The sequence below is a fragment of the Tasmannia lanceolata genome, unplaced genomic scaffold (genome assembly GCF_043159265.1).
Source record: "Tasmannia lanceolata isolate RefF3 unplaced genomic scaffold, GAP_Taslan_0.1 ptg000003l, whole genome shotgun sequence".
In the NCBI taxonomy this organism is placed as follows: Eukaryota; Viridiplantae; Streptophyta; class Magnoliopsida; order Canellales; family Winteraceae; genus Tasmannia; species Tasmannia lanceolata.
In genome coordinates this window covers 44677176-44689967 of record NW_027518680.1, presented here as the reverse complement: position 1 = coordinate 44689967, position 12792 = coordinate 44677176, and positions in this window count along the sequence as shown.

The following is a 12792-nucleotide window of genomic DNA, read 5'->3' as shown; positions in this document are numbered from 1 at the left end:
CGATCCTTCTCCGACAACCTCTATATCTCCGATCCGTCAGCTCCGATCCTTCGCCGATCGCCTTCTTCCACCTCCGGCAACCTCCAATCCTACAGCTTCCATCTTCTCCGGCCGTGCTCCGATCGATCTACCTTCTCCGATCATCTCCGTCAAGTTCTCGTCTTCTCCGGCAAGCTACAGATGTTGAAACCCTAGCTTCGCTCATCTTCTCCGACCGGATTCCAACAAAGCTCCGGCCGGCACATATCTTCTATTCTCTTTCTCCTTCTTTCTTTAAATTGTTAATTTCTTTTGTTCTTTTCATCATAATCATCTCTTTAAACCCTATCTCTTTGTTTTTTTTAAAAAAAAAAAATTAGAAACCCTAGATCTAATCCCAATCTCTAACCTCAACGAAAGTTGTTCATCTTCTCCATCATTATCAGCAGCAATTTCATCAGAAAAATCATTTTAAAGTCCTTTAAACCCTAGATCCGGTATTCTTTGACTTAGATTTGGCCATTTTCGGTCTCTTCCCTACATTTTTTGATCATAAAGAGAGGGTTTGAGGAGGGAACATTGTAGAGAAGAAAGAGAGATTGAGAGATTAGGAGATGGATCTGAGCTAAAGAGATCTAAAGATGAGAGATCTAGAAAAGAGAGTGAGAAATTGTAGATGAGATTGAAGTTTTGTGAGATTTCTGTTAAAATCAGAGAGTAAAAATAAAGAGAATCAGAAAGAAAAGACCGAACCTGCTCAGCTTCTCCGGTTGATTTTACCGGAATCCGATCAGTTCTCCGAGTATAATATTAGAGGATTTCAACGAGGTCGACAGAGAACTTGATTTTTGCTAGCACAAAATTAGGAAAAGGACAGAGTAGGTTGCTTCATCAGCATACAAGGCCACGATCTCAGATCAATTTGCTAGAATTTTAGCAAACTTCGGAAGGAAAATCAAATATTGCAAAGGGGTAGTGGCTAATTTCTGAGGGAAATGTGAGGAAATTCAACGAAAAAGGTAATATTCTTATCATTTTCCTATTCGATTTTGAGATTGAATCATTTTTTTTACAGAATGATAGTATATACAGGAAATATGGCTTTGAGGTTGTTTATTTTAGAAGTTGCTCTTGGCCTTCGGAATGCTTCATGTTCTTTATTACTTCTTATCACTTTCTTTGAGAGTTTCTATCGTTTTTATATTATAACTCTATGTTCTGTCTCTATGTCCTGTCATGTTCTTCATGTTCTATCATGTTCTGTCATTCTTTTATGTTCTGTCATCTTAACAATTTCATTACCATAATTTTTTATTAGGTTGTCCAATAATGTTTGAATTGTCATTTTTTTTTGGAATGCTTGTTACCTGTGTGATTCCTCATCTTTTGCCAAAGTTTGATATCTTGTTTCAGAGTTTGGAAGTAGGAATTAGGTTGTATCCATAGCCATGATTTGAACTTTAAAAGTCAGTTCATGAAAAATTAAAGGCCGTTGATATTCCCACTGCATTTTCTTTTATCACTTGGAGTTCTGGAATTGTTTGAACCAATCAAAGATTACAGAGCCCTTTACAACTTTTCAGGTTGAACTTTGTATGAGCAGTAACAATTAAGCTCCCAAGTGCTTCATATTGAATATCAATTCTTGTGTGGATATACTCACTGTTTTAGCACAATTTTGTCCATGGATTCAGCCTTAGTTTTTAACACAATTTTCTGCACAGATTCTGCCCATAAATCTGTCCATGTTTTAAGCACGAATCTGTCCCAGTTTTGAGCGCAAAATCTGTCCCAGTTTTGCCCATAAATCTGTCCATGTTTTAAGCACGAATCTGTCCCAGTTTTGAGCGCAAATCTGTCCCTGTTTTGAGCACGAATTTGTCCCAGTTTTGAGCGCAAATCTGTCCCTGTTTTAAGCATGAATCTATCCATAATCAGCCTCTGTTTCAACACAGATTCAGCCTCCTTCTCACATGGATTTTAACAATCACCATTTCATTCTAGGCCACGTGCAGCCTTCTTTTCACTTGGATTATTTTTAAAAATAATCGCCATTTCACTTTGTGACACTGGCTGCTATCTCTTCATCTTTTGATAATGATAACCATATACACTAGATAATGGCAGTTCTCACATCACTTTGGCACTTGGAACACTCTTATGTGCAGTTCTCACATCACTTTGGCACTTGGAATACTTTTATGTGCAGTTCTCATATCACTTTGGCACTTGGAACACTCTTATGTGCAGTCTTCACTTCACATCGGTATTTGGAACATTCTTATGTGCAGTCTTTACTTCACATTGGCATTTGGAATATTCTTTCATTTTAATATGTGTATTACTCACTTCATTTTGATATTTGCAACCCTCTCACACCTTAATAGTGGTAGTCATCTTCACATTGACTTTGGTAGCCACATTTCACCCTCATTGTTTTTACACTTGAATCTGCATAAGTGATGCCCCCTGTTATGCACTAAAATTTGTATAAATTAGAATTATCATAATCTTTTGATCTTTTTAATACTCTTCTCTTATATTAAGCATTTGAGTTAGGTTTGAAGATGGTGATAAATGAATTGTTCAGGTGAGATTATCTTGAAAGCTTATTATACTTGTCTCTCTTTTATTTAAATAAATTGTTTTAGGGAAGAAGGGGATCAGATGACTACTCTATTCGATATTATCGACATGAGTACTGTCTGATCTCAAGGCGGGATTAGAAATATTATCATGTGTATTATGATATCAGATGATTACTTTAGCATCATCTGATTTCATCCCCATATTGGGGTGATGTTTGTGGTTGGGCATAGAAGTGTTTGATATTGTTTTTTTGCTTTATTAGGCTATCCAGCGGCTGGTCTGGACTAATTAATGTTGTTTATCATTTTATGATTGCTACAGGTTGTGCACTCTTTAGTTGTAATTCCTTCTTTGCTTAATATTTGATTTGTTTTTTTATAAGAATGGAATGGAAATTTGAGATTATCTGGTAATCTTTTTCTTTTCTCTTTGGATAGACTAGCGCAGTCTTCTAGACTTCTTTAGATAATAGAACCTGTACTAGGAGACATACTCTGTCTCGTTAGGCAATCCTTCTTTGGAGGCAAGCCTCATTTGTAGAATCCTCTCTGAGATTGCACCTCAGTTTGTTCCTCTGTTAATTAGAGACCAATTTGGTCAATTAGTTGTCTTAGCCTTGCTTACCCCTTGCAAGGGCAATGATAAGGTTACTTGGAGCCCATCTTTGTGTGTGTTTGGGAGACCCGCCCGGTATCATTCTCTCGTTAGTCCTCTTTGTGCACCGTTTAGTTTTGGGAGAACACCCTACCCGGCTGGGTGTTTTACCTTTGCGAAATATGCACAGGGTCTCTTATTCCTTTTTACGTCATTTGTGTCTCGGAGACAAGCCTTGTCTCATGTAGAGAGTTTCCCCTTTAGGAGGCTTACCTAGCCTCATGTTAGAGTGGCCTCCTCTTTTAGATTGAGTCTTTGACTCGGTAGTATTATCAGAGAGTCTCTGACTCATTTGTTCCCCTCTTTAGTACTGTTAGTTCGGAGTTTCTCCTTTAGAGTTGTTGATTACTTCGCTTTGATTAGAGGCTAACTCAGTCTTATTAGAGCTTTGCTTGCTTGGGATCTTGGATCGTTTTCTCTCTTCTTGGGGCGCTATCTTTCTTGTTGTGGTTCGTCTCTTTGAGACATTAATTGCTTGTTTGGGGTTTCCCCTTTTTGCTTTAGGGCTTTGCCCTAGTTTATAGTTATGCTTGTTTGTTCTCTGTAAGAGTGAATTCATCTAAAGGTCCTGAGCATTGGAAAAGCTTTAAAATCCAAAAACATTAGAAATTTTAAACTCAAAAACATTTGAAAACTTTAAAAATATCAAAAATATTTGAAAAACATAAAAAACCTTTAAAAAAATCTAAAGTGTTGAGTGTTTCTTTTAGAAGCGTAGTTTGAGAGTTCGTTCCGAACTACGTTGGCTTGATCCTCTTTCACGAGGTACGTAGTGCAGCTTGGGATCCATATCCCAAGTCCAGCCAAACTTTTTGTACATAATGTTTTAAACCTTCTTCAAAAACCTTTAAAACCTTGTTTTCAAAAGATCTTCCTCTAGAGTTAGGAGTTTCTTTTTGATAGGGTGTTTGATTGTTTGTTTGTTGTGTGCTTGTTTTAGAGTTAGGGGTTTTTCCTAGAGTTATAGGAGCGCCTCCGTCCGGTCAGTTGGTGATTCACATCACCGACTGATGACTAGTCCTTGGATACGTTAGTGATCCTATTGTTTTCCTTAGGACGTACAGCCTAGTTATACATAGGATTGTAGGAACTACCTGCATTAGCCTAGGACTAATCTGCATTTAGTTAGGGCATATAGGGTGTCCTAAAATCCACAATTCACTGGAATTTAAATAATCGTACAATAAACTTTAATAATTGGTCCGGTCTTTTAGATCGAGTCCAGGATAGAGGTCTAGGTGTCTTAGGCATCTTAACTTAGAATAGGCGCGAAGAACTACGTTGCCTTGATTCTCGTGGAGGCGGGGATACGTAGGCTTCTTTGGATGAATATCAGACCATCCAAGGACTCGGGCTAATGTTTTAGAGTCTTAGGATTTATTATGTTGTTATTATATGTTTTGATGTGTTTTCTTACTTTCTCGTACTGAGCCTATACCTTTAGCTATAGCTTGCATGTGTTTGTACATCAGAACTTAGTCACCCATTAGGCATGTCACTCATAACCTAGCTTTGCTTAGGTGACACATTTTTTCATTTCATTTTCTGTATACTTATTTCTTTATCCTCAGGAAATGCATGCTTAAGTAGACGATTCCTGAGAATTGTTCCTATTTCATATGATTTTCGCCCGAAACTCTTCGAATTTAATAATAAATGGCATAAGAGACCAAGTGCTTGCACTTGGACGAATTGGGGGTGCTCTCAGACCTTCTCCATTCGTAATCAGGCACGAACCCATATATATTTCTGGTTATCCATGGTATACAGAGCATATTTTTGTTTAAAGGATCCATGGCCGTATACCGTGGATGGCGACTCTGAGCTTGTTTAGGTACGTTTCGAATCCGGACATGTTCCCGAATCGAAAAGTATCTCTTTTATATCGCCACTCGTGCTATGCTATGAGGGTGGCATCCGTTTCGAGAGTTCCTTGGTAGAGCTCTCCATTCACGTGGATGATCCAAAGAGGCCGCTGGGGGGCTCGTCCCCCACCTCTCTCCCGGATCGGGGTCCACAGTAGGCAGCTTGGGAGCGTCATTCCAAGTCCAGTCAAACCTTTTCAATAAACATTTTTACATGTTTTCAAAAATCATTCAAACCTTTTAAATAAAACCTTTAAAACTTTTCAAAACAAAAACTAAAAAAAATGGCAAGGATGGTGATTGCCAAGTCACTCGGAGCCCTCTTTCATTCCATTTTTTATTTTGATCGTGGTTTTTCGATTTTCATCTGTTTTCTGATGTTTTATCAGGTTTTGGGACGGGTGACGACGTAGCATGGCCCCTTCACAGAGATTGTCCTCGCTGAGTCCAACGATAGGCTATGATGATCGCGAGACTTGTCCGATCTTTAGTGTATCAGGATTGCTGGGCTTGATTCCTATAGAATCGCCCACTGAGCCTATCATATATCCCCTTTTCTTTTCCTTGGTATTTTTGGTCTTCACATACCGTTGATTTTTCGATTCCTTTCTTTCCTTGCATTTTTAACTCGTTGTGTGTTTGTCTTTGCTTTCTTATGTATTACTTTTAGATTGCTTGCTTTTCTAGCATGGGATTGATTACTATTTTCTTAGCATTATCTCTTGTACAGGCTCGCATGCTAGGTATTTATTCTACTGCTTTGGTTGTTTACTGCTGTGCTTATCTGTTCATGCACATGCTTAGCTGTAGCATTTATTCATTCATCTTATCTTGATTATCTGTTTAGCTGTAGCTGTGCATGTGGTTGTTTACTGTTTTCTTAGATGTGTTGAGTTAGGATTAGATGTGATGAGTTAGGACTTGTTTGTTTTATTTGCCCATCCCTGGGTAATGCATACTTAGGTAGACATTTTCTCAGGGATGCCTGTTCCCATTTCACATGATTTTTTCCCAAAATTCTTCGAAGTCAATAAAAAATGGCATAAGAGACCAGGTGCTTGCACTTGGGCGAATTGGGGGCGCCTAACACCTTCCCCATTCGTCATCAAGCACGGACTTTTGTATCTCTGGTTATCCGTTGCAATAGTATATTTCATGGGATCCAAAGGCGACTTCCTTGGATGACGATTCTTTCATATTTTAGGTATGTCTTGGTTTCGAGACTTCAGTCTCCGGATTAAAAGGTATCTCACATATAGCCACCCATGCTGTAGTGGCATCATTTCAAGAGTTCTTTGGTAGAGCTCTCCTTCACATTGTGGAGATCTTAGAGGATTGACGGGGATCTCGTATCCTCGCCACCGTCCTCGGGTCGGGGTTCACACCTGCTAAAGTAGTCATTTCACTTTGGATAAGGCCAAAGCAAGACTTATCAAATGGACAGTCAAATCATTCCAAAGTGGGATGCACTATACCTTTGTGGACGTGTCCTATCACATTTGTTCGGTAGGAGGAATGCTTTAGAAGGCCCAATCTTAATATGCTATTACATTATGGGACCCACCATTGATTGGTCCATACCGTCAATTTGATAGGCCATATGTTGGATTGGTCCACACCATATTATTGTTATGCTATTAAATTATGTGTCCTACCATTGATTGATCCATACCGTCAATTTGATAGGCTATATGTTGGATTGATCCACACCATATTATTGTCTGAGTTCTATTGAGTATGCAAATTCTTTATTTCTAATTAACATCAATGTAATTTAAAATGCAATGCGTACCTGTAGTCAAATAGGTTTTTATTTGTAAAGTAACCTTCAAAAATAGAGAATTTAATCTTAACATAATTTAAAATAAATGACTGACTAATTTTAGAGCAACAGAGCTCACATAGCATACACCATCTCACCTCTCTGATTTAATCTCAATTGGTTGCAAAAGCTTGCTAATTCTTTTGACAAATATTAATCTCAATTGTAATATTTAAAACTCTCAAAATCCAATGAAATGGCAACAACCAAAAAATTATTCTCAGGCACTGAAACCTAATATGGTAATTTGTAATGAAATGCGGAAGTCTTGTTATTTCTCACAGGACTTTAAACAAACAGTTCATAGGCAACTTCCAATTCTTATTAGCTCAAGCCAATTTAAAAAGGAGAGATGAAAATCTTAAATTGAACAGTGAGCATGTGGAAGAGAAAATAAAACCCTTTTTTTCTCCAAACAAATGAAAACCGTATCTTCCAGAAACCCCAATGCCAAATCTTCAAGAATAAACCGATACCCTAAATAGGGTTACAGCATTTTGAAAGGGGATAAAGAAGGAGAAGAGCACGAATAAGAGATAAAACCAACCCTATTTGAGAGAGAGAGAGAGAGAGAGAGAAAACTGAAAATAGGGTTTCTGCACCTCGAAATGCTATTTGAGAGGGGGAGAGAGGAGATAGAGGGAGATGGAGGAGAGTATCTGAAGATTGGAGTTGCGATAGAGCCAGGGGAGAGAGACGGAGCGAGAAGGGTTTGAGAGCACGACTTTGGTTGTGACACGTTTTTTTTTTTCACAGACTTGAAGTTTCATCTCGCGAGGGTGAACATTAGACCCGAGTTTTTCCCGTGTAATTTGGGACTTCAAGTTCGCGCCCCACTAAATGTCTGTTACTTTCATAAATTTCGACTAACGGTGTATTTAAAAGGTCCCGGAAAAGTTCCTTCCGATTAACGGCTGACTCTTTAAATCCACTCAAGGTCACGGAAATATGCCGCGACTAACCCCCCCTAGATGGCCTTTTGGTCTACTCTTGAAGCTAGCTAAATGAATTCTCTAAGGCGCCGTTCACTTATTTTACGGGCGAAAGAAAAGAAAAGAATCTGATGAGGGAAAGTGGAAAAGAAACTATAACGGAAAATCAGTCATGTGACCGTTTAGTTGCCCAGAGACCCAGAGAAACTAAGCAGGAAATTGGAAATTAAGCTGCTCATTTGCTCAGAAACCCAGAGAAACTAAACAAAGTGATCATAAAGTTCCTTCCAGTCCTCATTTGGACCCATATTTGATAGTCTAACAGAGATCAGTTATGGCTCAAAATTGGGCCCAAAATAAGTTTGATAGTCATTGGTTCAAAATATGAAAAGCATAGCAATAAACACAACAATAATGGCTAACACAAAAACACATAGGAAAGTGAATTTTGAGGCTTGGGAATCCACACGAGTGTGGATCTCTTCGTTGCTATCTTCATGTCGGTCTTGAAAGTGGTCTTCACGGCGGTCGTCAAAGTGGTATGCACAACACTCTTTACTAATGCATTGTATAAAAGAATTGAAGGCAACTTCGGCCTCCACCCTAGTGTTATAGGAACAATGGGATGCTCTATTGTACCCGTTAACTTGAAGTTGGCAGTGTGGCCAACTGTCAAATATGCCTACAAGTCTTCTCTTGAAAACTGCATAATTTATTCTTGGCCATTTACCTGCTAAAAAGCAATTCAAATTTCCATAGAACATGTTGCTAAGGATTAGAAAACGACACAAATAACAATATAACTTGACAATAAAAAAAACCCGTTATAATGAAAAACAACACATAACAACAGAAACCTACAACATAATCAATTAAAACTAATTAAAGTGCAATGGTAATATGCCAAATAACCATGTCCCAACACATATAAAAACAAACTCTACAGCATAAGGTAGTCATAGTACGATAAAACAACCATAGTATCTCCCAAAAAAAAAGTCATAAAGAAGTCCACCTCATAAATCCTAAAAAAAAAGAAAGTATCTCAAGGTAGTCAAAGTACGATAAACAATCAATCCATCAAATAAACTCCCCAAAAAAGCCCAAAACCATCATAAACTACGCCGACTGCTCCAAACTGCTCCACATGAACTCCTTGCGCTAATCCTCGTTCAAGGATAAGAAGATTTTTGCGTCCTTGTGGTGATGGTGAAAGTACATGTAGGCCCTCATACGCTCACAATCGTCGGAACCAACCACGCTCATCATGGCGTCTCTGAGGTCAGTGATGCTGTGAACGTGTGCAGTCGACGAAATGGCATGAGCTACCATCCTAATGCTGGAAGGCATTTCGCTGATCTCTGCTATAAGTGCAGTGTTAGGTCATTTCCTTGACCTCTTCCCAACACTAGTCGGAGTTGGGCTTTTCATAGGAGAGAGTCGTTGTAGCCCATGCTAGTGTCTCTGACCTAGAAGGAGTCGGAGCAAGGATGGAACCGCCTAAATAACATTGAGCACTACGGCCCGGCTCGACGAGAAAGTACCCTGCACCTTCTGTGTCTCCTGAGTAGGGGCCTTTCTATCCCTCAAAGACTCCCCATGTGCATAATCCTCGCCGAGTCAAGAAAGTACCCTGCACCTCTTGCGTCTCCTGAGTAGGGGCCTTTCTATCCCTCAAAGACTCCCCATGTGCATAATCCTCGCCGAACATAGCTCTCATTTCCTCGTACAGTTCATCGTGTTTCTTAAAGAAACGAAGATGTTCAGGATGTAACTACAAAAAAGAGAGACATTGTATGAATCAACATAAAGAAGCATAGATAGAACAGAAATGAAACAACTATTGTGAGCAACTAGCATTTAAAGTAACAATATAAAGAATTTGAAAATTACCATAATTTAGTTATTCTTCACTTCTTCTTCAGCGGAGATTTTTTTATGGATGAATCTCAGCCAAAGCCACTGAGATTGATGATGGTGTCAGAATCTTATAATGAGACTTCATTTTCTTCATACGGTTCTTCACATGTTCTCTAGTGATGGTCTTATTCATGACTTTACTCAGCTTCTGGGCCACAACATCATACGCAACATCTCTGAAACCATTACCAGTCTTGTTGCCCTCGGTAATCTGATTCAATGGGCCTCCTAGCAGAACCCTATCCATATCGTCAGCGAAGAAGAAATTTTTCTTCCCTTATTAGCAAAACTTATTTCCATCCTCGCTGTAACATTTTGGATTTTTTCAAACATTGGGAACAAAAAAATTGCAACCATTAAAAAAGATAATTACAACCAACAAAATTAAGGAATTTTGGCATAAAAATATCCAAATCCAAATAAAATTGCAAGAATAAGAAGTTATGGATCCAAATTAGACCTAATCAGAGTAACGAAACTAATGTAACTTACAGATCCAATTAACAAACGTAAACAAACTGTCAATAGCGAAATTAAAATAAACAGAGTTAACAAAGTTGCATATCCAAATAATGCAACCCAACGACATGATGTTCTAATGATGACGGCGTGGCTGAAAATCATTCCACATATGATTCATGATTCTGGTTCAAATTATACACCCTCTCTTACATCTTTAGCCCTAGAAATTTCTGGCAATGGAGCTGGTAGATCATCCACGTCAGCTGCTCTCGATGCCAACTCATCGTCAACAATCTGAAGGTATGAATCGTTTGGCATCTCCCTCCTTATGTGGTTGTGGACACAGTAACAGGCTAACACTATGTCGATAGCTTTTCAAATGAGTACATGGGTGCCAAATTTAATATGTTGAATCGCTTCTTTAGGACACTGAAAGCTCGCTCAATTACATTCCTTGTCGATGAATGCCTTTGATTAAACTACTCCTCGGGATTTTGAGGTGTGCGCCTTTCCATGTCGTCGAGATGGTAACCTATACCTCAGAATGGAGTTATAAAATGGGACAGACATGGGTGCCCAGCATTAGCAAGGTAAAACTTCCCTACAGTCATATGACGAATTATATATAAGTTTCATAACCCATTCCAACAACAAAGATACGGAGGGGATACTAACTTGACAATTACCTGGACAACAAGGAATCTTGTTCGGCTTTTATATAGTAGATGCTAACACCCTAGAGTCCGATGCCGAACCCTTCCACCCATCCAAGATATAAGTAAACTTTAAGTCAAAGTCGCATGCGGCTAGCACATTTTGAGACGCCAAATTCTTACGACCAAAAAATATGGCTTGAATATCGAGAGATACCTTTGTAGGAATGTGTATTCCGTTAATTGCACAGATGCAATCCTAGACTATTAATATGCAAATGTCAATCGTTAGTGTAAACGTATGAGTCATTGACTAACAACTTACAGGCCCACTGCATAGGTAATGTAAGGGTACCTGTAGACACCCCCATTTTGCCCCACCTTAATCAGCAAAGGAGTTAGTATTTTTCTATCTGTCTTTTCCATTGTCTTCCCTTTTCGTGTCCGTCTCTTACATTTTCTCAACCTTTTCGGTCATTTTCACTACATATGGTATTTTTCCGCCAAGTGTTGAGGAGGGTTGTTTACAAGAACCTAAACAAGAGAGAAGTTGGACCCATTTGGTGGCCCGCATTGAGCATTTTGATCAAGCAAGTCTGCCCTGCATTAATTTTCATGAAAAACATGAATTTTGAACTTATTTCGAAAATCATTTTTTATAGAGGACCCATATATGTTTTGGTCAAATATGCAATGGGGTTCGCTAAGTGCCGAGTTGAATGGATCGGATCATCTTACAAAGATTGCGAGGCGCGCCCAATTTACGCCGTAGCCCATCAATTGAACGGCTTGGATATTCTAAAAGAGATTATTAGGGGGGTTCTACGGCATTTTTACAGCCAATTCATGTTGGGCAAAACCAAATCGCACGGATGGTTTAGATCCTTTTGTGAGAGTGATTTTGGGTACAATTTATTTACACAACAGCCCGAGAGAGTGGGTAGTTAGGACCATCTTATGTAAATGATTTGGGGCACAAACCATAGTGGCTCTCCAAATGAACAGCTCGGATCGTTCTATAGAAAAGATTTGTGGGCGCAGCCATTTTACATTTTGGTCCATTGATTAGAAGGTTCGGATCATCTTATCATAGTGGTGTTGGAGGAGGCGCACCCAATTTACATTGTGGCCCATCACTTGTATGGCTAAGATCATCTTATAGAAGGGGTTAAGGGTGCGGTCAACCAATTCACCTTGTAGCTCATTATTTAAACTGGCAAGATTGTCAAGTGACCCATCATTTGGACGGTGTGGATCAGCTCATAGAATTGATTAATGGGGTGCAACTAATTCACATATTGAGGGTCACAAGTTGAACGGTTCAGATCACCCTATAGAAATGATTTGGAGGGACAACCAATCTAAGTTTTGCTTCTGATTTGGTGTCATTTGGTCAAAATGATATTATTTAGGGTCAGGTCTAACTTGGATTAATATTTGGAACACTTAATTGAAGAAAACCCTCGAAAAATCCATTGATCGGCTCCTTATTCGGCGATCGATCCGTTGAAATGTCTTCGTCTCGACACTTGCCATTTTGAAGAATTTCTAATTTTGACAAATTTTCAATTTGAACCGTAGAAATATTCTCTAAATTCTGTCATTTTGGAGTATTTTCTATTTAGGTGTTTGGCTTAACCCTTTTCTGGAAATTTATTTTCCAAATAATTTTCCATTAGGAGTTGTTTGGCCAAATACTTTCTTTGGATTTTATTTTCCAAATAGTGGTCTTTAGATGCTTTTCATCATCAACCATCTTAACCTATCAATGAATGGACTAGATTCTGTCAAATTTTTTCCCTTGATAGCAAGTCTCTGTTATTATTAATGGTTAGGAATGTCAATATCCGTTTTGAGTAGTATTCCACGTAGGAAGTTGCTATTTAATACAACAGTGACATGCAAAAGCACCGTTC